This window comes from Lissotriton vulgaris, chromosome 6 (assembly GCF_964263255.1).
Source record: "Lissotriton vulgaris chromosome 6, aLisVul1.2, whole genome shotgun sequence".
In the NCBI taxonomy this organism is placed as follows: Eukaryota; Metazoa; Chordata; class Amphibia; order Caudata; family Salamandridae; genus Lissotriton; species Lissotriton vulgaris.
In genome coordinates, this window is record NC_141694.1 from 1,210,282,630 (window position 1) to 1,210,306,520 (window position 23,891).

Consider the following 23,891-nt stretch of genomic DNA (forward strand, 5'->3'; position numbering starts at 1 on the left):
GGGGAAAAAGTGTATTTAAATCCAAACTTCACTCCTTCTCTTCTTAGTTTAGGATTGTGAAAGGGTGGATGACGTGCGGTGGACCACGAGGAGTGATTACAAAAACGTATTGAATATATCTTTTTCTAAATTTAACAATCAACTAGTGCGCTGTTGTTCAAAGCCCTCACCGCTGGGGTTGAATGAACACTGATTTGTTATTAAGGGCAATTTCTGCACAGTCAGAGTCATTGAACAATACTTACATTTAGTTTGATAGATTGGATTGGATTATACCTCAGGATGGAGGATGGCCGCAAAAAATTGGCCGCAGAACATTTTGCTCAAAGTACAAGAAGTTCATTAGATACTAAAAAGGACCCTTCAAGTGGGAGTTTGAGAGTGAAATTTCTGAAATTAGAAAAATTGAAAAAACGGAATTATAAAAGTGGTGGGACCGCATTACCCTTAAGAACTACATAGATTAAAAAAAAGTGCCCGGGGGATTAAGAATTTTAATTTTTTCCAATTTATCACAATTTGGATGAGGATTTGCTTAAAGAGTGGAAGGATAATTTACATTCCTCATCATTTTGCATGATGCATTAATTAATTAAGAATGCAGAAAGGAAAGTTAAGAAACTTAAGACCCAGATAGCAGAGTTGTAAAAAGAGATCAAAGATATGAATTTAACTGAACTAACTGAAAAGAATTATGGTATATTAAAAGAGGCTATTAACAAACATCAATTACAAATCAAAGAGAAAAAGTTAAGTAAAATAAGAAGGGATGAGAGTGTTCAGCTTTGGTAGAGGCTTCAATTAATTTTTAAAACACAAAGCCACGGAAGTAGTTGAGGCACCAGAAGAATTGAGTTCCGTTAATTATAGTAGTTCAAGTATGTCATCTAATGAGGATGGATGTGGAGCCAGCACAGGGGAGCTAAAACCAGCCAAAACATCTTCTTTTTCCGAGGAGCTCCAGCTTATCAATGAGGCAAGAAAAAGGTGGGAAACCAATCAGGAGGGGCAAGCGGAGGCATAGACGATATAAGAATTAGGCCCCCGCAGCCAGGATAAAACGAGGAAGTAGACAATGAGGCTATAGAGTCAGGATTCAGGGAACTGAGTATAAGGCAGGATTTGGATTTTAAAGTTGTTAATTTGTCAAACAGAGTGTTGAATGACCACAAATTATCAGTGTTGCAAAGGGGGTTATCTTTTTCCCCGAGTACAAAATGTAATTTTACGGGCATTGAAATTGATCTGTTTAAGTTTGCAGGAAAATTAGAATTAAAAAGCATTTTTTCAACATATGATAAATTTTAAGAGTGTTAAAGCAAAAAGTATTGAATCCGAGACTTCTTTAGCACATATTAGAGACATACAATTGCTTTTGTTGTTAACTTAAGGTGATTCGTATAGTGAACAAGATATCACTTCTCTATTGAACATACCTGTGGATTATTCATGCACTAGTGGCCTAAAACCTGCTTCAAAATTTATACCCCAAGGATCTCAGTTTGCAGCTATAGATGTATTTGTTGACAAGGTTATGGAAGATGTGCACACATTTGAAGATCATTTGCTATCTGGGTATAATAAGAATAGGGTTATTGAGAATTTATCTAAGGAAGAATGGATGGCCATAGACAGTTTAAAAAATGATGTTAGCATATTGATTTGTGAGGCTGACAAGGGCGGAAACATTGTTTTAATGAATAGGGAAGATTTTAGTTTGGAGATCAAGTGTCAATTGAGTGATACAGAATGGTATTTAAAACTAAATTATAATCCCATGAAGGAAGCTAGTAGGAGGATAATTGAAAGATTATACTCATGGAGAGAGCAAGGGCTTATCAATGAGAAGGAATTCAAATATCTTAAAGTTGTCAAACCTGTTTCATTGTTTATAAACTTCTTGCCCAAGATACATAAATCATGACAGAACCCACCAGGGAGACCTTTAGTCTCAAGCATAGGGAGTATAACGGAATACCTTTCGGAATTTGTTGATTTGTTTCTAAAACCTCTTGTATTGAATTTGCCTGCCTACATAGGGGACACCATGGATGTGTTAAACAAATTACAGGATTTGACCTGGGTAGAAGGTCTGAGCTTTGTGATGTTTGATGTTGTAGGATTGTACACATGCATAACTAATGATAAAGGTGAACTAGCTCTGAACCATTATTTAGGACAAAGGAGCGCAAGCTTACTAGAGCATTCTAAAATGATCATTGACATGAGCTCATTGATCTTGAAAAATAATGTTTTCATATTTGAAGGGGAGTGGTCCCAGCAAATAAGAGGAACAGCAATGGGTTCCAGGTTTGCTCTCTCTTACGCCAACCTATTTATGGGTTGGTTAGAGATTGAACATGCTTGGAGCATAAGGGCTGCCAGATTGATGGACCAGATTCTATTCTGGAGTCGTTTTATAGATGGCACAATGTTCATCTGGAAAGGTTCCGATGCAGAGTTGGAAGATTATTGTCAGTTTCTTAATGATAATGACTTTAATGTTACTTTGACGATGAGCCATCATAAAACAAAGATTGAGTTTCTAGATGTTGAATTATTCATTGTGGATAATCAAGTGCACAGCACATTATTTTGCCAAAAGCCTTTCACTAATTTCATTTTAAGAGCAGATAGCTCCCATCCCACCACCGTAGTGAAAGGTATCCCGCACAGGGAAATGATTCGTATTCCACGAACAGTAGCAGGGAGGCAGATTTTAACTCAGAATTAGATGCATTGGAATGTAGATTGGGTAACAGAGGCTATTCCAATCGAAGCCTGGTAAAGGCTAGAACACAAATACAACAGGTCAAAGAGAGACTACTCTGGTTCAGAAAGAGAGAAAACAGACCCCAGAAAAAGTGGCAGTCATTACCACATACAGTGTTCATCAGAATCGGATTTTCAAAATCTTAAATAAAAATTGGAATTTGTTAAAAGGAGTACCGGGCCTCCTAGAAGTCATCACGGTTAAACCGAATATGATATACAGGAGAGGCTCCACCATAGGTAATATGATTACCAGGAATTATTTAGAACCATTGAGAACACAGGGGACTTATTGGCTCTCTAGTCAACCTAAAGGGTTCTTCACATGAGGGAGCTCTAACGTCTGTGATATAGGCATAAATTGGATTGAAGAATTTAGTTTTAACACGAAGAAAAAAAGCAGCATTAAGGAGTTTATCAATTGTAACAGCACTGGAGTAATGCATGCACTTCAATGTGAATGTTCTAAAATGTATATAAGAAGCACAAAGCATATCCTAAAACTTAGAATACAGGAAGATAGGAGAACTGTAATCAATAGGGATGAGAGTTCACTGCTGTACCAACATATTAAAAATAATCACGCTCATAGAGAAGGTTTCAGATTTCACGGCTTACAAAGAATTGTAGCTAAAGTGAGAGGAGCTGACTGGGAACTTGAACTGCGACAACAAGAGGCTAAATGGATCAGTAGATATAGGACAGTTACACAGGGACTGAATAGCGATAATGAACTGCATTCTTTTCTTTAAGTTTAAAAAGAATTTTAGATCATCTGTCACAGTGGGGAGTTAACAATTTTTCGAAGGGGTTTGACTGCCCTCTAGTGAGCATAGTAGACCACAAACCTTTAATTGTGACTGTGGGCATCTGTACAAAACATGAATATCTCAGATTTTACAGGTTTTTTTTTTACATGTGGCAGTGGGAACTTCAGTCATGATGGTAATTGAAAAGAAATAGGGACCTTTGCACTGACTGAGAGAAGCAGAGATTAAATATCCTCGGATGCATATGGGAGGGGAAGAGTGATGAGAGTAGTTCAGATTAAATATCCTTTGTTACATATGGGAGTGGAATTTTGATGGAGAATGTTAATCGTCACCCTTATGAATGAGGTGGACTACTTTCACTGGTCATGATGGAATTGTTCATGATGGAGCGACACTGCGAAAACAGGGGGTCGTACTTACGAGTGACCATTCTAGATATTTTGCAAGGTGTAATGTTTAATACAAATGGATTCTTAAGTAAGACCTATGTATATTTTCATTTTCACTTCTTATTTTTAATATTTTTTATCAATGGCCGCATGAATAATAGTAAGGTGTATGAAGCCTTACATTGATTATGACAAGGTATATTATTTTGAATTGCTTTTTTACGTAGTACCTGGTGGGTCGGTTAATACGGATTTCGCATAGGGTTAATAGGCAACTGCTTAAGTCGAGCGTCGGCGGTCATTATAGTTAGTCGATGATATGGGACTTGTATTGAGTGTGGGATTAAGGCCGAGGCTAGCTGTGGTTGGAGGAACGAAAAACTGTCAGCGTTGACTGCAAGGTAACGGACCAGGGAGGAAACTACATAAGGACTCAATAGTAAGGCATTCTAAATTGCTGTCTAAAGTTTAATAGCAGTGTTTAATTTTCATTGGTTGAAATGGATGGCGGACCACAGAGGGAACGGTCGATACAAATGAGCTGATTTGAAATTCTGGTTTGTTATTGGTTGAAGTAGGAACAGGATGAGGAGAGTGATAGGTTGAGGAATGATTGATAATGAAGGGATGAGGAAGCATTGAATATTAGCGGGATTTATCGGGCCATGCTGAGGAAAGACACATCGAGTGGCTGACGGTGAGTGCCATTTGCAGATTAGCTTTCATGTTGCAGATAAGATTTAGAGCAGGATATAGGGAGTAATTATGTGTTTAATTTTTACTTTTGCACAAAAAGAACAATGTTCCAACAGGTAATAGTGTATAGTCAATTAATTATGCATGCACACAGCATTGCTGACAAGGAAAAAGGAGAACACTCTTTGAATTGAATAAAGATAGTTAATCATCTTATATTGTAATACAAGTTCATGTCGGGTATAGACAGTTTCAAGCAGCACTGCATAAAACAAATTTGTGACAACCATAATGTACTTGGTGCTCAAAAACGTGTCTGAGGTGAAAGTGGCGACGCAAGTGAAGGAGTGAACAGCATGAACAACGCACTGAGAACAAGGTGCAAGTTATGTACAGTGAGTGGCTCAAGTGGTGTGACAAGGTGATATCACAGATTACAAAATTCTTTCAATTGGTGCTGAGACACATTCAAAAAGTTCGCCTGTTAATAAGCTGTTAAGTCGACGGCGTTTCGATACACATTAGTTCGGATTTTCATCAGGACTTGGTTGTCTGAGTAGGGACGTGCTGCAAGATAAAAGAAAGATTTCAGGGGGGTGGGGAATGGGGGGCAGGGGGAGGAAGGGGGGCATAGACAGGGCAGGGGGCCATTTACCTGGAGTTTAGTTTGTGAGCTCAGAGAGAGGATCATCTGGGGATATGTTTGGAGCCTGCGTGGTGGCACTGTAATTAAAAAGGGGGACAATGAGTAACATTACTGGTCGAGAAACCGGAATTAATGGGCCACAGCCAAACGCGGGAAAGTATTAACAGGCAAGAATGCGCTGGGCGGCCGTCTGTGATCCACCGATAGCCGGTCATGGGTCCTGTAGAAAGGGAGACAGGCACAAGGTGATCAAAATTGGCCACAGAAGGGATTAAGAGATTCAGAGTCATGCTGTATGTCCAGGAGGAGGGCTAGTGTTAGACATACCTTACAGGATCAGCGTGCCGGGGCAGGAATGAATCCAGAGGTCTGGTTACCGCGTAGGGTCGCGGGGTAGTGATATTCACTTCCGCATGTGGGCAGGATCTGGGAGGGTGACGAGGGTGAAAGGGGCGTGGACCGGGCGTGAACCGGGTGATGTGATCGCCAGGAGGAGGGTACTGGGAGTCACAGGGAAACAGAGTTTGACAACGCAGAGTCTGCAATAGCGACGAGTGGCACTTATGGATGCAATGTAATCGTGACAGAGGTGACAAGTTAAACCAAGGCTCATTGTACAGTTAAAACAAACATGGTACAGTGACATATAGGTAGTAATATACATGCATGTCAATTACATAGAAAGGGCAGGGGCTTAAGGGAGATGAATCGAAGAAACAAGGTATCAATTGCAGTCATTTATCATGGCTAATTACTCACATTGGTTACTAAGAACAGTTCAGGAGACATAGTAGAACATATAAGTAGATTGGTTTACAAGAGAAGGTATTTAACAATTAATGTATTGTTTCTATGATCAACCCAATAGGTAATTGTCTAAAACAAGGCGTTATATCTAATTAAAGAACAAACCAGAGGGCAATATATCATGTGTGGCGTTAGTATGCCAACATTTCGGAGCAACCAGAGTTCAGAAGTGGGTTGGGACTAAGGAGGGGGACGAGTGGTTACAGGAGAGTCACAGATGGGAGAAAGGAAAGTCAATTACTTGACGTGGTTACAGTACTGTTCCATTTGTCAATTGTGTTGAGGCCATGGTTGACCGAGTCGCAGATTGTCATCCATTTACATTCGGCTTTGTTGAGGAGGAATTTGATGTCACCTCCACGGGTAAGCAATGTGGGTTTTTCAATCACTTGCCAAAGAATGTCTGTATCCAGATGTTCCAGTTACAGATGGTGTGCCACCAGGGGTTCTGTCAATGTTCTGCAGTTGATTCTGCTTTTATGCTGGATGATTCGTTGTTTAATCATCTGAATCGTCTGGCCAATGTAGATAAAATCGCATGGGCATTTGATCGCATAAATGACAATTTGTGATCTGCAAATAGTATGATTTTTCAGTTTGTGAGTCCGGCCATTGAATGTAAATTCTTTTGTGTTGACGGTCAGGTTACACACACTACAATTTTGGCATCTGTGGTGTCCCATGATCGGGTCACGTCCCCAAGCTGCTGTTATGGTGTTTCTTTTGTGGGTGGTTTGTGGCCACGTGATGGCATGTACTAGATGAATGGCCAGTTCTTTTTGATAATTTTGTTGATCTTATTGCTGTGGGGGCTGAATATCCTCACAAAGAAGCTAATACATCGAGGCTACCCCAAACGTCTGGTGACCAGAGCCAAGAAAAGAGCCTGGTATTGTCACCGGGACCCCCTCCTCCCCACTCAACCCAAGAAATCTATGACCAGGATTCCATTTGTCTCGAAATTCAGCCCCCCACAGCAATAAGATCAACAAAATTATCAAAAAGAACTGGCCACTACTTCGCTCACATGAACAATTCAACGAAGCCCCGCTATTCTCGTACCAACGCGGCAATAACCTGGCCAGTCATCTAGTACATGCCATCACGTGGCCACAAACCACCGAAGAAAGATATACCATAACAGCAGCCTGGGGACCTGACCTGATCGTGGGACACTACAGATGCCAAAATTGTAGTGTGTGTAACCTGACCGTCAACACGAAAGAATTTATATTTAATGGACGGTCTCACAAACTGAAAAATCATACTAATTGCAGATCACAAAATGTCATTTATGCGATCAAATGCCCATGCGATCTTATCTACATTGGCCAGACGACTCAGATGATTAAACAACAAATCATCCAGCATAAAAGCAGAATCAACTGCAAAACATTGTCAGCACACCTGGTGGCCCATAACTGGAACTGGAACATCTGGACACAGACATTCTTTGGCAAGTGATTGAAAAACCCACATTGCCCACCCGTGGAGGTGACATAAAATTCCTCCTCAACAAAGCCGAATGTAAATGGATGACCATCTGTGACTCGGTCAACCATGGCCTCAACACAATTGACGAATGGAACAGTACTGTAACCACGTGAAGTAATTGACTTTCCTTTCTCCCATCTGTGACTCTCCTGCAACCACTCGTCCCTCTCCTTAGTCCCAACCCACTTCTGAACTCTGGTTGCTCCGAAATGTTGGCATACTAACGCCACACATGATAAATTGCCCTCTGGTTTGTTCCTTAATTGGATATAACGCCTTGTTTTAGACAATTACCTATTGGGTTGATCATAGAAACAATACATTAATTGCTAAATACCTTCTCTTGTAAACCAATCTACTTATATGTTCTACTATGTCTCCTGAACTGTTCTTAGTAACCAATGTGAGTAATTAGCCATGATAAATGACCACAATTGATACCTTGTTTCTTCGATTCATCTCCCTTAAGCCCGTGCCCTCTCTATGTAATTGACATGCATGTATATTACTACCTATATGTCACTGTACCGTGTTTGTTTTAACTGTACAATGAGCCTTGGTTTAACTTGTCACCTCTCTCACGATTGCATTGCATCCATAAGTGCCCCTCGTCGCTATCGCAGACTCTGCGTTGCAAACTCTGTTTCCCTGTGACTCCCAGTGCTCTCCTCATGGCGATCACGTCACCCGGTTCACTCCCAGGCCACGCCCATTTCATCCTTGTCACCCTCCCAGGTCCCGCCCACATGCGGAAGTGAATATCACTACCCCGCGACCCTCCGTGATAACCAGACCTCTGGATTCATTCCTGCCCCGGCACGCTGATCCTGTAAGGTATGTCTAACACTAGCCCTCCTGGACATACACCATGACTCCGATTCTCTTAATACCTTCCGTGGCCCATTTTGATTGCCTCGTGCCTGTCTCCCTTTCTACAGGACCCGTGCCCGGCTATCGGCGGATCACAGACGGCCGCCCAGTGCATCCTTGCCTGTTAGTACTTTCCTCGTTTTGGCTGTGGCCCATTAATTCCGGTTTCTCGACCAGTAATGTTACTTATTGTCCCCCTTTTCAATTACAGTGCTCCCACGCAGGCTCCAGACATATCCCCAGATGATCCTCTCTCTGAGCTTATGAACTAAACTCCAGGTAAATGGCCCCCTGCCCTGTCCACGCACCCCCTTCCTCCCCCTGCCCCCCTTTTCCCACCCCCCTGAAATCTTTCCTTTACCTTGCAGCACGCCCCTACTCAGACAGCCAAGTCCTGATGGCGATCCGAACTAATGTAGATCGAAACGCCGTCGACTTAACAGCTTATTAACAGGCAAACTTTTTGAATGTGGCTCAAAACCAATTGAAAGAATTTAGTAATCTGTGATATCACCTTGTCACACTACTTGAGCCACTCACTGTAAATAACTTGCACCTTGTTCTCAGTGTGCCGTTCATGCTGTTCACTCCTTCACTTGCGTCGCCACTTTCACCTCAGACACGTTTTTGAGCACCAAGTACATTATGGTTGTCACAAATTTGTTTTATGCAGTGCTGCTTGAAACTGTATATACCCGACCATGAACTTGTATTACAATATAAGATGATTAACTATCTTTATTCAATTCAAAGAGTGTTCTCCTTCTTTCCTTGTCAGCAATGCTGTGTGCATGCATAATTAATTGCCCTACACTATTACCTGTTGGGACATTGTTCTTTTTGTGCATCTTCCTTACCCTGTCCCAATTTGGTATATGGGTCACACTCCTGTAAACTTTACTAATTTTTACTTCTAGCGGAGTAATAAAAAAAGGACAATTGAGAAATTACCTTAAGAAGAAGAGTTTGAATAACGGTGAGTGGAGCATTGGATTTGGTCTGATATGGGGGATATAGCTTCGAATGGGACTCAAGGTGTAACCTTTTGCTTAAATTTTGGCTTCAGTTCAGAAATTACTTGGAGGATAATTAAATGAATAAGAATTTGAATATCGGTGAGTGGCATTTTGAATCTTGATCTACATGGATGAAGAGGTTCTGAATGGAAAATAGGGAGTGATATATTTGGATGATGAGGTTGTGAATAGAATATAGGGATTCATATCTTGCTTACATTTAGTTTGGAGTATATAAATGATTTGAAGGATAGGTAATGAGTGGATTGAAATAGGATAACTTATAGATGCACTATAATAAGCTTAGCAGGAAAAGTGCCTGTTGGTATTTCTAATATATCCAAATAGAGAGCAATGGGTCCAGACGACCTAGGGCACCATTATACGATAAGGTTACACATGTTCTTCAATTTGCTAGGTATGTATTAGTTTGGGATATAGGGAGTAACACTTCTTAAAATGTTGCTTGTAGTTGAGAATCAACTGAAGAGACTATAGATGAGTAGAATAAAGTAGGAAGAGTTATAGACCTGCCATAAATGCATAAGAGGTGAGACGCCTTTGGGTAATCAAGATATTCAAATAGAGTGAAAAAAATTAGGAGAACCTGGGTGCCATACCGTAATATATTCACACATGTTCTTTAAATTTGCAGACTATTAATTTTAAATTTCTAGAGAAGACTAGTAGGAACAGAGCTTCGCAGAGCCATTAGATTTCTGATTAAAGAATATCATGACATAAGGTTTTGTTAATATTGTAGGTATGTAATGAGTGAAGTTTGGATTTAAATAAAATTTTCCCCTTGATCTACATTATATGAGGGACACTTATTTGTTTTCTAATGAATAGAATAAGGGCACTGGATACATGCTAGGATATGATCGATTTCTGGAATTTCCCTTTTTTCCTTTAATTTTCCCGTATTGTCAAGAATCATGATACACTATTTGATGATATTGAGATAATGATATTTGTATATATAAAACATTGTTTCTTTTCCATCTTGACTTATGAATACAACTAGACTGGATATAAGCAGGTGATGTCCTTTCTATGAGAAAGTATAATGAAGAGGATCATTTGGATTTTTTGTGATTATGAAGAAGTAATGGGAACAACTATTGACATGTTTTCTTTGTTTATCTTATTATTTCAGCCTTGATGGTGTTCTTTCAGGACGAAACATGTTGGCTGATTTAAATTGTGGAGTCTGATTTAAATTATAGGGCTCAGCTACTGGACATGAGAGTTCAGCAGTTTGAAATGAATTTCTGTTGATCTGTAATAAAGAAAAATAACTTTTTATTACCACTTCTTAATACTGAGTATCGCATAAGGGTATTACTCCCAAAATTGACTTCTAGGGCACGTGTACTTTCTGTGCTTTATTTTAACCATATTGTAGGGACCCACAAATAAAATCCTCTGTGGGTACCAGTACGATATTTTTAACTCACTTGCGCCATTCCCACACACCCGCACTCACCACTGTGGCGTTCCTCCAAAAAGATCTCAGTCAAACAGCCCTCTTGAGGGGCGTGTGGGGGACAGCAGCGCCACCCTCACGAGAAACATACGCCCAATGATGAAGCATGACACCCTTATGGGTGCGTGAGGGCACTACTCCAGTTAGGAGGAATCCCCCCTTTTTTTATCCAACCTTTGACTAATAAAGAAATTAGTTATAAAACCGTCCCAGAGCAATTAGTGTTCCCCTATTGAAGTGGTACCGAAACCAGACGAGTTGATTTGTTTTTGTATTGATTTCCATGCTGTCAAGGCCATTTCCAAATTTAAGTCTTCTCCTCTCCCTAGAATTGATGATTTAATTGAAAAACTAGGCGAAGCCCAGTACATTTTACTCTCGACCTCTCTAAGGCTTACTGGAAAGTACCCCTGAGAGCCGAAGATTAAGAGAAAAACACTTTTAGCACCCCTACTTGCATGTATGAATTCACTGTACTACCTTTCGGTCTTCATGAGGCCCCAGCCACCTTTCAATGCCTCATAAACAGGGTACTATATGAACATCAACACAATTCATCTGCCTATTTGGATGATATAGTTATTCAGCCCCAACTGGAAACAACATCTCCTACACAACCGAGAGGTGTTACAGGCTTTAAAGGCAGCTGAACTTCATAATAAAGAAAGAAAATCTAAAATACGATACAATAAATTCAGAGACCTGTGGTATCTTTTTGGGGAATTACATTATTGTGCCCAAGAGGAAAAATTAAAGCGATTAAAGACATTCTATTTCCAACCACTAAAAAAGAGTTCCATGCCCTCTTAGGTTTTCCAGGGTGTTACAGAAAATCTATATGATGATACTCAGAAATTGCATGCCCTTTGACCGAACTATTAAAAAAATAAGCAAGAGCAAAAGACATAACAAAACGCTCACAAACTGCACAAAGGGCCTTTCAGGAGCTCAAACAAGCTATCACCACTAGTCCTGCTCTCATATCCTCTAACTTCAAGAAACAATTTATTATACAAACGAAACCCTCTGAAATAGGGTTAGGGGCTGCCCTCTCCCAAAAATTGAAAGATGGTATAGAACTCTCTGCATTATTCATAAGCTGCAAACAGTATCCACAAGAAGTGAAGTACCTGGTGGTTGAGAAGGAATGCCTCGCCATCATGTGGGTTGTAGACAAATTAACCCTTTCGATGCTGATGACGAGCTCAGCTCGTCATCACCCACGGGTGTCGTGTGCTGATGACGAGCTGAGCTCGCCATGCAAACAGCAAAATGGTAATTCCCAGCACAGGAGGGGGAAAACGCCTAGCAGCCAAGAGGTTAACATATTATTTGGAGGGTTCTCCCTTCACCTAGTATACAGATCACGCCCCATTTCAGTGAATGAGCTGCAATAAGGGCAACCATCCCTGAGTCTTACAGCCGTTTATGTTTGAGGTGATACACTGTAAAGGCTCAGCTAATCAGAATGCAGATTTCCTATCCCGTTTCCTATTTTCCTCATTCGGAAATGCCTAGGGGTGGGGTGTGTCGCGAAGGGTCAGGAATTTTTAAGACAGACAAGGAGACGGAGGGAGAGGAAGATGCATTCCTCTGTCATATGTTTCCTCTCCTCTGTTTTTAGCCCTCACCGCATACCGCTTATCCTGATTGTTCTTCAGAAGACTGCGGACCCTTTACCTCTTCGCTGCTGATGACAAGCTCAGCTTGTCATCAGGTTTTTTCAATCTGCAGCACACAGCGGGAAAAGCCGCTGCAGCGATGCAGTTAAGGAAGGTTGGCCTAGCCGTGAGCAGGCTTAATAATAATAAATAATAAAGGGGCTTGTAAAGCGCCTGGTGACGCCATCCCGGCGTGTCCCCGCGCTGTGGAAAGAGAGTCAATGCCAGGAGAGGGAGTTAGAGGGAAAACAGATGGGTTTTCAGAAGTTTTCTGAATAAGGTCTCTGAGTCCGCTAATCTGATATTTATGGGGAGGGAGTTCCATTCCTTAGCAGCCATTACACGAAAGGAACAGCCTCCCATTCTGGCTTTCTTGGTGCGGGGAATTTTAAGCAGTCCAGTTCCCCCAGATCGAAGAGTTCTGTTTGGCTCGTAGGGGATAGCCAGATCAGTCATGTAGGAGGGAGCCTTATGAGAGATGATCCTGTAGCACATAAGAAGTGCCTTAAAAAGGACTCTCTTTTTTATTGGAAGCCAGTGCAGAGTTGCTAGGGCTGGTTTGGAGGCTGCTCTTTTAGGAAGTCTAAGGACTAGGCGTGCTGCCGTATTTTGGAGTACTTGGAGTCTCCTGATGTTTTTTTGTGTTGTTCCGAGCAGAAGCACATTTCCATAGTCAATCCTCGAGGTCACCAGGGCTTGGGTCATAGTGCGCCTGGCTTCAAGAGGGAGGAGGTCTAAGGTACGGTTCAAGGTCTTCATCACCCCGAAGCATTTCCCAACCACTTTGTGCACATGGCTGTCATAGGAGAGCCTGGGATCAACCCAGATCCCTAGGTTCTTGGCTGCTTTACAGGGAGTGGGTGACGGTCCCAGGCAAGATGGCCACCACTCCTTGGTCCAGCTAGTATCTTTGCCTCCAATTACCAGAACCTCTGTTTTAGAACCGTTTAACTTCAGACAGTGCTGGGTCATCCAGCCTGCCAGAGTCTGCATGCAGGTTTTAAAGTTATCTGCGGCAATAGAGGGGGCTTGGGACAGGGAGATGAGAAGTTGGGTATCGTCGGCATATGAAACTAATTCAATGCCGAACGATTGAACCACTTCAGCCAAGGGGGCCATGTACAGGTTGAACAGGGTAGGGCTCAGGGCCGAGCCCTGAGGTACCCCCTGTTCTAAGGCTATGCTATCAGAGAGGTACATGCCTCTCTGAACCTGGAAGCAACGGTTGGTAAGGAAGGCTTTAAGCCAGCCTAGTGCTTCCTGGGTGACCCCGGCTTTGTTCAGACACTGCAGCAAGATGGAGTGAGCCACAGTGTCGAACGCGGCGCTAAGGTCAAGCATAATCAGTGCCATAGTCTGGCCTTCATCAGCGCCTGCCCGTAAGGTTTCAGTCGCTCTCAGAAGGGCGGTTTCAGTGGAATATCCTGCCCTAAACCCTGATTGGGAGCTGTGGAAGGCATTATTTGACTCAAGATGGTCCATGAGTTGGCGATTAGCTATTTTTTCGGCCACCTTTGCCAAATAGGGTAACAGCGAGATGGGCCGCAGGTTTTCAAGGGTGTCCTGACTTATGTTGGGTTTTTTCTTTATTGGGAGAACGATGGCTTTCTTCCACTCCGCTGGGAGGGTAGCCGTAGAAAAGGAGAGTTGGAGGATGTAGCTAAAATGTTGTTCTAAGACTTTAAGTCTAGCTGCTAGTATCTTAGGAGGGGCAGGATCCCGAGGGGAGCCTGATTTAATGGTTTTACAGATACTATTGAGAATGGTCGTGGGAGGGACAGAGAAGCAGTTTAGACATGTCTTAGTGTGAGTAATCTCCAAGTTCTCTGTGAAGTCGGATCCCAAAGGCACATCATTAGCAAAATTAGCATAGATGTTGGTGATTTTGCTGGCAAAGTATTTAGCAATATTATTGCATGTTTCAACCGAGTCATTCTGAGCACTACTCTCATTAGTAACCACCGAGATTTCTTTGAAGATTTTAAAAAGCTCCTTAGAGCTTCCGTCATTAGTTCCCATGCACCAATTACAGCTGAGCTACATCACATGGATGACTTAAAAATGCAGCCCCCAGAAGTAGTCAACGTCGTTAGTGTTCGAAGACGAAGTTGAGACCCAGCACAAGAAGTCTACGAGGAAGAATCGCGCGGTGAGCGGAACTGCCCAGAGAAAGAAAAGTAGGAATATACAGGCTTTTCAAGACCAGCTCTCAACAGTGCGGACCTGCCCACGAAGCCGAAGGAGAGTCGAGAAGAAGGGCGACCAGACTCTCGCAACATCCCCAGAGGGACATGGCTTTCTTAGGTCTGTGGGCGTTTCATGGGATTCTTGGGAAGGAAAAACCGCTTAACTAAAGACGGAGTTTGTCAAACCCCAACCTTTGGAGATTGAGATTATTTGATTTCATGTCTCGGGTGAAGGAACCCTATGGGTGAATAGCATTGCATCTCCCATACTCCCTCTCCTTTAAACGTATAAGAGAACAAAAGAGCACAAAAAACAACAACAAAAACATAGACCACTTACCCGAGCCTCTGTTATTCTTCCTAGGGACGAGGCGGTTCCCAAGGACGTGGTATTCTCAAGTGGCAACAGTCACGAAGAAGAGACCAGAAAACAATGAAACAGAAGAACCTAGGAAAGAGACAGAGGCAACGAGACATCATGAAAGGCCTCCTTAGAGTAAATTAGCTGATGGACTGTTATAAAAAAAATAAAAAAGGCAAAGTATAGGAGTATAGTGTCCTCCTCTTGCTCATTTGTTTTTACATAGAGTGTCACAATAATGTTTTTACTAATTTTAACATGGCACCCTACCCTTGGGTAACGTAGGGTAGACCTCATGGGTGACTTATATGTAAATATAAGAACTTACTTTTTATTCAAGATTTGAGTTTGGACTCAGTTTTATTTTAAAAGCTGCACGCAGGGTGGGCTTTTAAAAGGACAACAGGCACCACAACAGTGCACACTTAAATGAATTAAATCTACTGGGCCGCTAAATCTACATGCTCTAACATATCAGGACTAGACAATCCAACTCTGTCTATTTTTTTAAGCACCTCCCAATAGCCCAGGGCTCTAAAGCATCGCTGGACAGCCCACCACGAAACATCTTTTTTTCATATCAAGGGACCCAGTTCTAGCTTTAAGGCGGTGTGAATGGTGCAAAACAATAGGCACCAAGGTGATGAAGGTGCCCTGTGCATGACAGGTTGAACTGTAGAGAGCTTTGTGTGCCTGTATTTTTTAAGGCATAATTATGTCAAGATAACTCTCATTGTTAATGAATATGAGGGAGAGATTTGTCATTTGTCTAGTCACAGTTTTGACTCATTATTTAGTAGCATGGAGGGTTAATGTTCCTGCTGCAAAACAACCTGTGTAATGAAGATTACAGATTAGTGTATAATGTTGTTAACACAGTGGCTATTGCTCCAGTCACAGAAATACTTTTTTGTTACTTAGAGTTTATAAGTAAAAGTAAAAGTCCTCCTAATATGGAACATTGAACTATAAACTTGCACCAAATCCCTACAAGCAAACTGAAAGGTTTAGAACATTATAATTTTTCCCTTCACCTTTGTTCTTATAAGGATGCTAAAAAGAGTTCCTTTGGAAGCAATACAATTTTATTAGTATGACACCCCAATCATTGTGTTACTTAGTGTTGCTTCAGGGCTTACTTTCTAGCAGAAACAGCCTCATATTTTATGTAGATATATGCTTGCATCTGGGATAAGAATCTAGGAGATTGCAGCTGGTTTAATCACAAAAGTGAAGGAGCACATTGAAAGACATGTACTAATAACATTCTGACATATGAGTGGATTAGGAAAGGGCATTCAAATAATACAACACACACACAAAATAGTCAATCGGTCACAGGGAGTACTCATTCACAACACCTGACACACACCTTGAAATTTCAGCCTACTCCAAACCCAGCAAGCATTAGATTACCTCTTTGAAGCATCAAAACAAGTGAAAAGCCACTCAGATCAATTATGGGGTCAGTGAAAAGGTGCAGCACAACCAACCTCAAGGAAGAGAGCACCCATTGAAAAAAAAAATGACAAAAGATTAGAGGCCTCAGCTTTGTAACTAGGCTCTGACCAATTGGCTTTGGCAAATTGTTTTGCTCCCTAGAAGTGCTGTGCCTACAAAATCTGAGGATAATTTGTTAACGAAGCCAATAGGTCGGTACCTCGTAGCAAATTGCAAGACCTATTGTTTTTTTTTTTTTTTTTTAATTTTTTTATCCTCATTTGCCGTCTTGCCGCCCATTCTTCTCTCTAATCCACCACTGGGCTGTTATTATCTCTTGTGCTGGATTTAGAATGATGGGGCATAGACAACACATATTCTGGGCCTGGCCTTCCTCTAACTTATCCTTCTTCCCCTCCTGACCCAAGATGTGTGTCTTCCACCAACTTTCTTTATCGTCCTGGGATAGCTCAAATACCAGCGAGACAGGCACGGGCTTAATCATTGGACTTAACATAAACTTAACTTTAACCAAAATTTAGCAGGAAGGGTATCCAAAATCCTCTATTTCTTTTAGATCGGTCTAATAAATCAAGCTTAGCCATGTACCTCATAGCCAAAACCCAATCTAATAAAGTGGGGCTAAGTGGTGAGACCCACAATTTACAAATCTCTCGACGTGCCAACAACATAGCATAAAAAATAAGTCTAACATTATCATTCAAAGTTCTGTTTTGTAAATCCAGTCTCCCAGTAATAATTAATTCAGGGCTTACCTCAATAGGTTGGTTCAAAGATTTGGAGAGAGAATTACTCACGTCAAACCAGAATTTCTTGATAATTGGGCAAGACACAAACATGTGTAGATCATCAACATTTGGAGCTTTGCATTTTGGACATCCAACAATCCCTCCATCTTTAAATTTAGAAAGCCTGTATGGAGACCAATATGCCCTGTGGATAGTAAACAAAAGATTTCGCCTTAGGTTTGCCGGTTTAATAATTCTATATAGCATGCACATAGTTACTTGCCATTGGTCTTCTGTAGCGATCCTTGTCAAGCTCTCCTTCCATAAGGTCTCTGGTAGATCAAATATTCCATCCTCCATATCTAGTATTTGCCAATACCAGAATGCTACTTCCTTCTCGAATGTCCCCTTTTCCAACTTTGACTCCAAGTCATTTTCCAGCCCAATCTCTACTTCCGGGTGACTTGCCCAACTTTGAATCTGTATGTATTTATATTTTGAAAAAACTGAGCCCCATTTTTGCTGGCAAATACCCCAAGGAATTAAATTGCCATCTTGAAACAAGTCCTTCCACCTTTGCAAATCAGGTTCCTTTTTCAAATTTAAAGCCAGCGCATCTCTTGTCCAAGCGGGGGCTCCAGGAGAATCCCATATCGGGGCAGTATGGCTGAAATACGAAAGTTTAGATAATTTCCTAATCCTGTACCATATCTCAGCCAAGTCTCTCATCGTCTTGAGTTTCACCTTTTTGAAAAACTTAGGGTCTCCAAACTTATACATAAAACCAAACTCATGATACCCTGACCGCCTCAGCATTATCGCAAAAAGGCCTCCGATCTGAGAGTTAGCAGGGGTACCCAACAACATCCTGCAGTTTTTTAAACAAAAAGCCCATGCATATATTCGTATGTCTGAAGCCGCCAATCCTCCTTTTTCAGCTTTCCTCCTTATTTTCTTCCATGAGATTCGAGAGGTTTTTGACGCCCAGATAAACGATATTATCATGCTTTGTAGCTTCGCCAGCCATTCCTTTTTAAAGCCCAGCGGAATAGTCTCGAACAAAAAGGTAATCTTAGGTACAATCACCATCTTTACAAGATTGGATCTTCCATATATTGACAGGGGTAAATTCATCCAGCCTTTTAACGTGTCACCAACCTCTTTCTTCACCCTATCAAAGTTAATTTTTGCCAGATCTTCAATCTTCTGAGTAATCCTAACTCCCAAATACCTCATTTCTTTTGTTATTTTGACACCTTCAGTATTGAGATTCCAAGTCATTATTTCAGTTTTATCTTGATTTAACTGATATCCAGAAATCTTACCAAACTCCTTTGTCGTGTTCACTAAATTTTCCAGAGTTCCAACTAAATTAGTAGAATAAACAATAATATCGTCCGCATATAGCCCTAGTTTCTTGGACCAATCCATCACAACAAAGGGGGGTATCTCTACTGAAGCTCTAATTTTGCATGCCAGAGGCTCTATATATATATTAAAGAGCAGCGGTGAAAAGGGGCATCCTTGTCGGGTGCCCCGCATTACTCTGATAGGAAGCGTAAGGGTTCCATTTACCAGTACTCTTGATGTGGGTGCACAGTACAAAGAAAAAATAGATTGTGTAAACTTATCTCCTAAGTTAAGATGGTGCAAAAGAGTTTTTAAATATACAAAATTGACTCGATCAAAAGCCTTGGCAGCATCTAACGCAATAACTGCCAAGGGGTATTCATATTTAGTGGCTAAATCTATCATACCTATCAGTGAAAAAGTAAGATCTTTTAAGTATCTCTTCTTGATAAAGCCTCTTTGATCTTCATGAATCAGCTTATGAATGATTTTACCAAGCCTATCCGCTAGGATTTTAGAAAAGAATTTATAGTCACAATTTAAAAGTGAAATCGGCCTATATGCATCCATGCTTTTTGGAGATTTCCCTGGTTTAAGTATTAACACGATAGTAGCTTCATTCCAAGAGCTTGGGATTGCCACTTCTCCTCTAAAGATTTTATTATACAACTGACACAGAGTGGGGACCACCGTATTTCCTAAAGCTTTGTATACTTCTACGGGTAGACCGTCTGGTCCAGGTGCTTTCCCTCTTTTACCTTCGTTGATAACATTCATCAGCTCTTCCTGAGTTATTTCCTTGTTTAATTCCAGCATATCCTCATCTGCAAGCGGTTGTATTAGAGGCAGCCAGGACTCAATCTCAGCCTTATCTGGAGAGAGGTGCTCTGTATACACATCTGCAAAGTATTGCTGAAACGCTTCTACAATCTGTTTATTTTCTGTAATAACTTGATCTGTCCCTAGTTTCTTAATCTCCTTAATTTGATTCTGTGTAACATCTTTCTTGGCTTTCCATGCTAGTAGCTTACCGCATCCCTCTCCATATGAAAAGTGTGCCAACTGACTGGCTTCCCATCTCTCTTTAACTCTTTGGGTAAGTGTTGCAGTGAGTTGAACCTTTAAATCTAAGAGTTTTTTCTCGCATGGGCCGTCTGGGGTGGTAGATCCCTGAGAGATTCGGATGAGTTCAAACTCTCGGATCTCTTTTTCTAGATTAGAGACTTGACTGTAGTATAATCTGCGTTTTTTTGCACCTAGAGCTCCCATTCTACCTCTCATGAATGCCTTACATGTTTCCCACACTATGTCTTCCCTAGCTGATCCCAGGTTTATATCCAAAAAAATGTGTACCTCTTCTTTAAGACTTTCTAAGGCTTCTACATCGGCTAAAATTGTGCGATCTAATCTCCAAACCGGAGTCGTCTCTTCTAGTTCCAAACTTAAGTTTAAACAGACAGCAGAATGATCTGATAAATGTGCCCCTATATGGTCTACCTTAATCACTCGCTCTCTCAGCCTACTATCTATAAGAAAAAAATCTATCCTTGAATTATGTTTGTATTTTTTATTATAAAACGTGTATCCTGGTTGCTTTGAGGCTTTAAGGCGCCAAATATCACACAACCCTAGCTGAGCCATCATTGACTTCACCTTAGCAGTCATTTTACTATTCACTATTGCCCTAGGATTGCCAGTTCTATCCAGCTTACCATCTAATACTGTGTTGAAATCTCCTGCCATAACAATTTTACCTGAGAAATCCAAGAGTTCCACTTCAATTTTCTCTAAAATTGTAGGATCATCGGTATTTGGACCATAATAACCAACTACTACTATCGTTTCTCCCGGCAATCATAATTTACAAATCACCCATCTCCCTCTGCTATCTACTAGACTATTTTCAACTACTATATCAGATCCTCTTCTGATCAGAATAGCCACTCCCTTTGTAACCAAATCTTGGGATGTGTAGATAGCATTACCAATCCATTTTTGAGTAGTAAATATGTCCTTACATTCCTTTTGTGTTAAGTGTGTTTCTTGCAAAATAATAACCTGTACTGGCGAATCCTCTAAATATTTCAAAATTAGTAGTCTTCTTGATTTAACTCTGAGCCCATTGACATTCCAAGTGAGGAACCTTAGCTCCCTTTTATTATCCCTGCTCATCATGTTTATCATATAGTACCCAGATTTCCCTTCTGATTAGGACACGGCAAGATAGCTCATGAGGAATATTTTTTTTTTCTCCCTGAACCCACTCCCTCCCCTCCCCTCACTCTCAATTCCCTCCCCGGAAAACCCAACCATTACTCCCATGGCCCAGGCCAGTGGACGTCTCAGTGGTGATGTCACTTATTAGTTTTTTTTTTATATCTTGGTCAGTTTTCTATTTCTATGCTACTTTCTATGCTACTTGAGTAACATCCAAAAAGGCATCTACTTCCTCAACTGTGCGAAATGTATACATTTTGTTACGCCACATGACTTTTAGGAAGGCGGGAAATTTTAACTGGGCCGTAGCTCCTAGCTCCCTTAAGGGTGACAACCGTTTTCCCATCTCCCATTGCCTATTCGCTGTAGCCGGAGACAAGTCGGACCTAATATCGACTGATACACCATCTATCAATATCGACTTCTTCTTTAGAGCAAGTTGCAAAATTCTCTCCTTCAGTGTGTATGTTGCAAAGTTAATTAGAATTTTTCTTGGCTTTACTCGATCTGAATTTAACCTAAAGGGGTCGCGATGCACTCGTTGAATGTCTCGGGCCAACATCTCCTCAGTTTCATCTAGTGTCAGCTCTTTTTTTAGCATCTGCACAACAAAAATCTTTATATCCGCTCCCTCTTTCCCTTCTGGAAGTTTAAGGATTTTGAGGTTGTTGCGCCTTTGCATGTTTTCCAATCTTTCTACCCTTTCGTCTAATTCCCTATCCTGAGAGTATAATGTCTCGATCTCTTTGCGGTTATCCAGAACTCTTCCCTGCACCATTTTCATCTCAGATTCCATCTGTCCTGCACGTATAGTTAACTTATCAATCTTGTCCTCTAACAATGTACATGTAGCACTTATACGCTCTTGGTTCTTTTTAGAGGCTTCAAAACCTAAATGAATATCTTTCTCGAGTTTCCTTAAGAGTTCCATAACAGACAAATCTACTGAAGTATGAATCTCATGCTGTGCAGGACTAGTTTCTTCTGAGGAAATCTTTTTCCCATTAACTAAAGTTTCCTCTCTCCTTGTAAATATATCCAGATCTGCATTCTCTCGCAGTTCAGTAGAGGCCCCAACTGGACTTCCCGCTAATGATTCTAATGACTCTAATGATTCTAATGTGTTAGATTGGAATATCTGATTAGTAGATCGGTCTGCTAGATCTGTATCGAGGCTAACAACATTTTCTACCTCCATTTCCGTGTTCAGCACCTGGAAGGGGTTAGGGGTTAAGAGGTTTGACCAGTCTTGATCAGTAGTCTCTACTCCCTCTTCAGCCCTAAGATGGGGCTGGAGCTGGGAAGTGGAACCAGGTTTCAAAACCAAAACTTTAGGGACAGGTTTAAAGTATGAACTGAGTGAAGGATTTATTGAGGTTTTAAATCCAGCCTTTTCTTTTTTTTGTCTCTTTTTTCTCTCTTTCTTTGAGGGTGAAAAAGTCAATTTAGAAGAGGTTTCTCTTTTTATCCCCTCGTTTCTGTCACCCTTATTACACTCTACTGAAATAGAGGATGGACCCCCTTGTATAATGTCAGGATTATTCCCTTCCAGCAAACAAGCCTGTCCCCCTGGTCTATTACTCCTCAGCTGATATCTAGTTGTTTTTCTTCCCTCTTTCGCCTCTTTTACCCCCTTGCTTACTTGCTCCTCGCCGAAATCTATGCCTTCAGTCCGGGTAGTACTGCAATACCGTGGAGGGCTGGACGTAAGGGACTCCACTCCTCGACCCCTGCCACCACTAGCCGGTGTCCCGATCTTCGCCAACACTCTTCTGCCTCTGCTTACTCCCAGCGCTGCTCTCCCCCAGCTCCCGGCCGGCAAATGGCGTGACTCCGCCCCCTCACTCTCGGCGGATTGCAGAGCTGAGCTCTCCGCCATCCGCTGTAGGTTGCCTGCATCCAGCCGGCAGACAGCTTCCAAGATTAGCCGGTATCCCGCCGTGATGCCCGCTGTGTCTCCGCTGCGTGTCCGGTCTCCGCTCCCCCTTCGGGTAAGTGTATGTGTTTTGAAAAAACAGCTGACTGCTGCACGCGAGCCGAGATGCCGCAGTGTCTCTAGTCTCTGTTCTCCGCTCCCCTTCGGAAAAGTATGTTTTGGAGAAAGTCCGCTCTCTGCTCTCTGCTCTCCTCAATGCGTCTCCGCTCTCTGCTCTCTCAATGCGCAAAATCACAAATCAGCAACCGACCATCACACGCGAGCCGACATCACCACCGCTCCACAGACGTCCGCGACCCGCTACCTAGCCGGCCGCCATGTTTTCCCCACAAATGTAAGACCTATTGGTTTTGCTTAGTCCAGTGGATCCCCAATGGCTTACTGAGGTAAAAGTAGATAATACCTTATTCTCTATTTGGGTAGTGTGGCAGGACAGTAAGGATTTATCAGAGGGTAGTGTTAAGCATTTATTGTACAAACTCAGGCAAAAAGTGATTACACACACACTCAAAGACTGAACTCTGACGAGTTATTTTGTATAAAAATATTTCTTGTTGTATTTTATTTTTAGAACCAAGCCAGACTTGGTGCAGGTAAGTAAAAATAATACTTTTCCGGATAATAAAGTTGATGGCAGTTGAATGTAGATACAGGTAGGCCAAATATTCAGAAAAATGTGATATTACTTTTCAGGTACTTTTTAATTACTGTAGGATTACTTTTCAGATTACTTTTTGGATTACTCTTTCTGTTCATTGTGATAAGCCTAGATATCACATTGGGACATTTCCTAAATAAAAGGCAAGTTAATCAGTTTTTGTAAGCACACAGTTTCTTAAGTTTTTATACAATTTTCCTGCTCCACACAGAACATTTTTCAAAGAAAATCAGTTAATGCAATTGTATGGGAACAAATGACGTTATCGGTTTTAAGGTAAGTACTTGGTTGTGGGAGTTGGGTTTCTGGGGTTAGAACCAGGGTTCACCCTGGGTCAAGGATGCACTCACAGAACACCCTCAGCTGCACTAGGGCATCCGG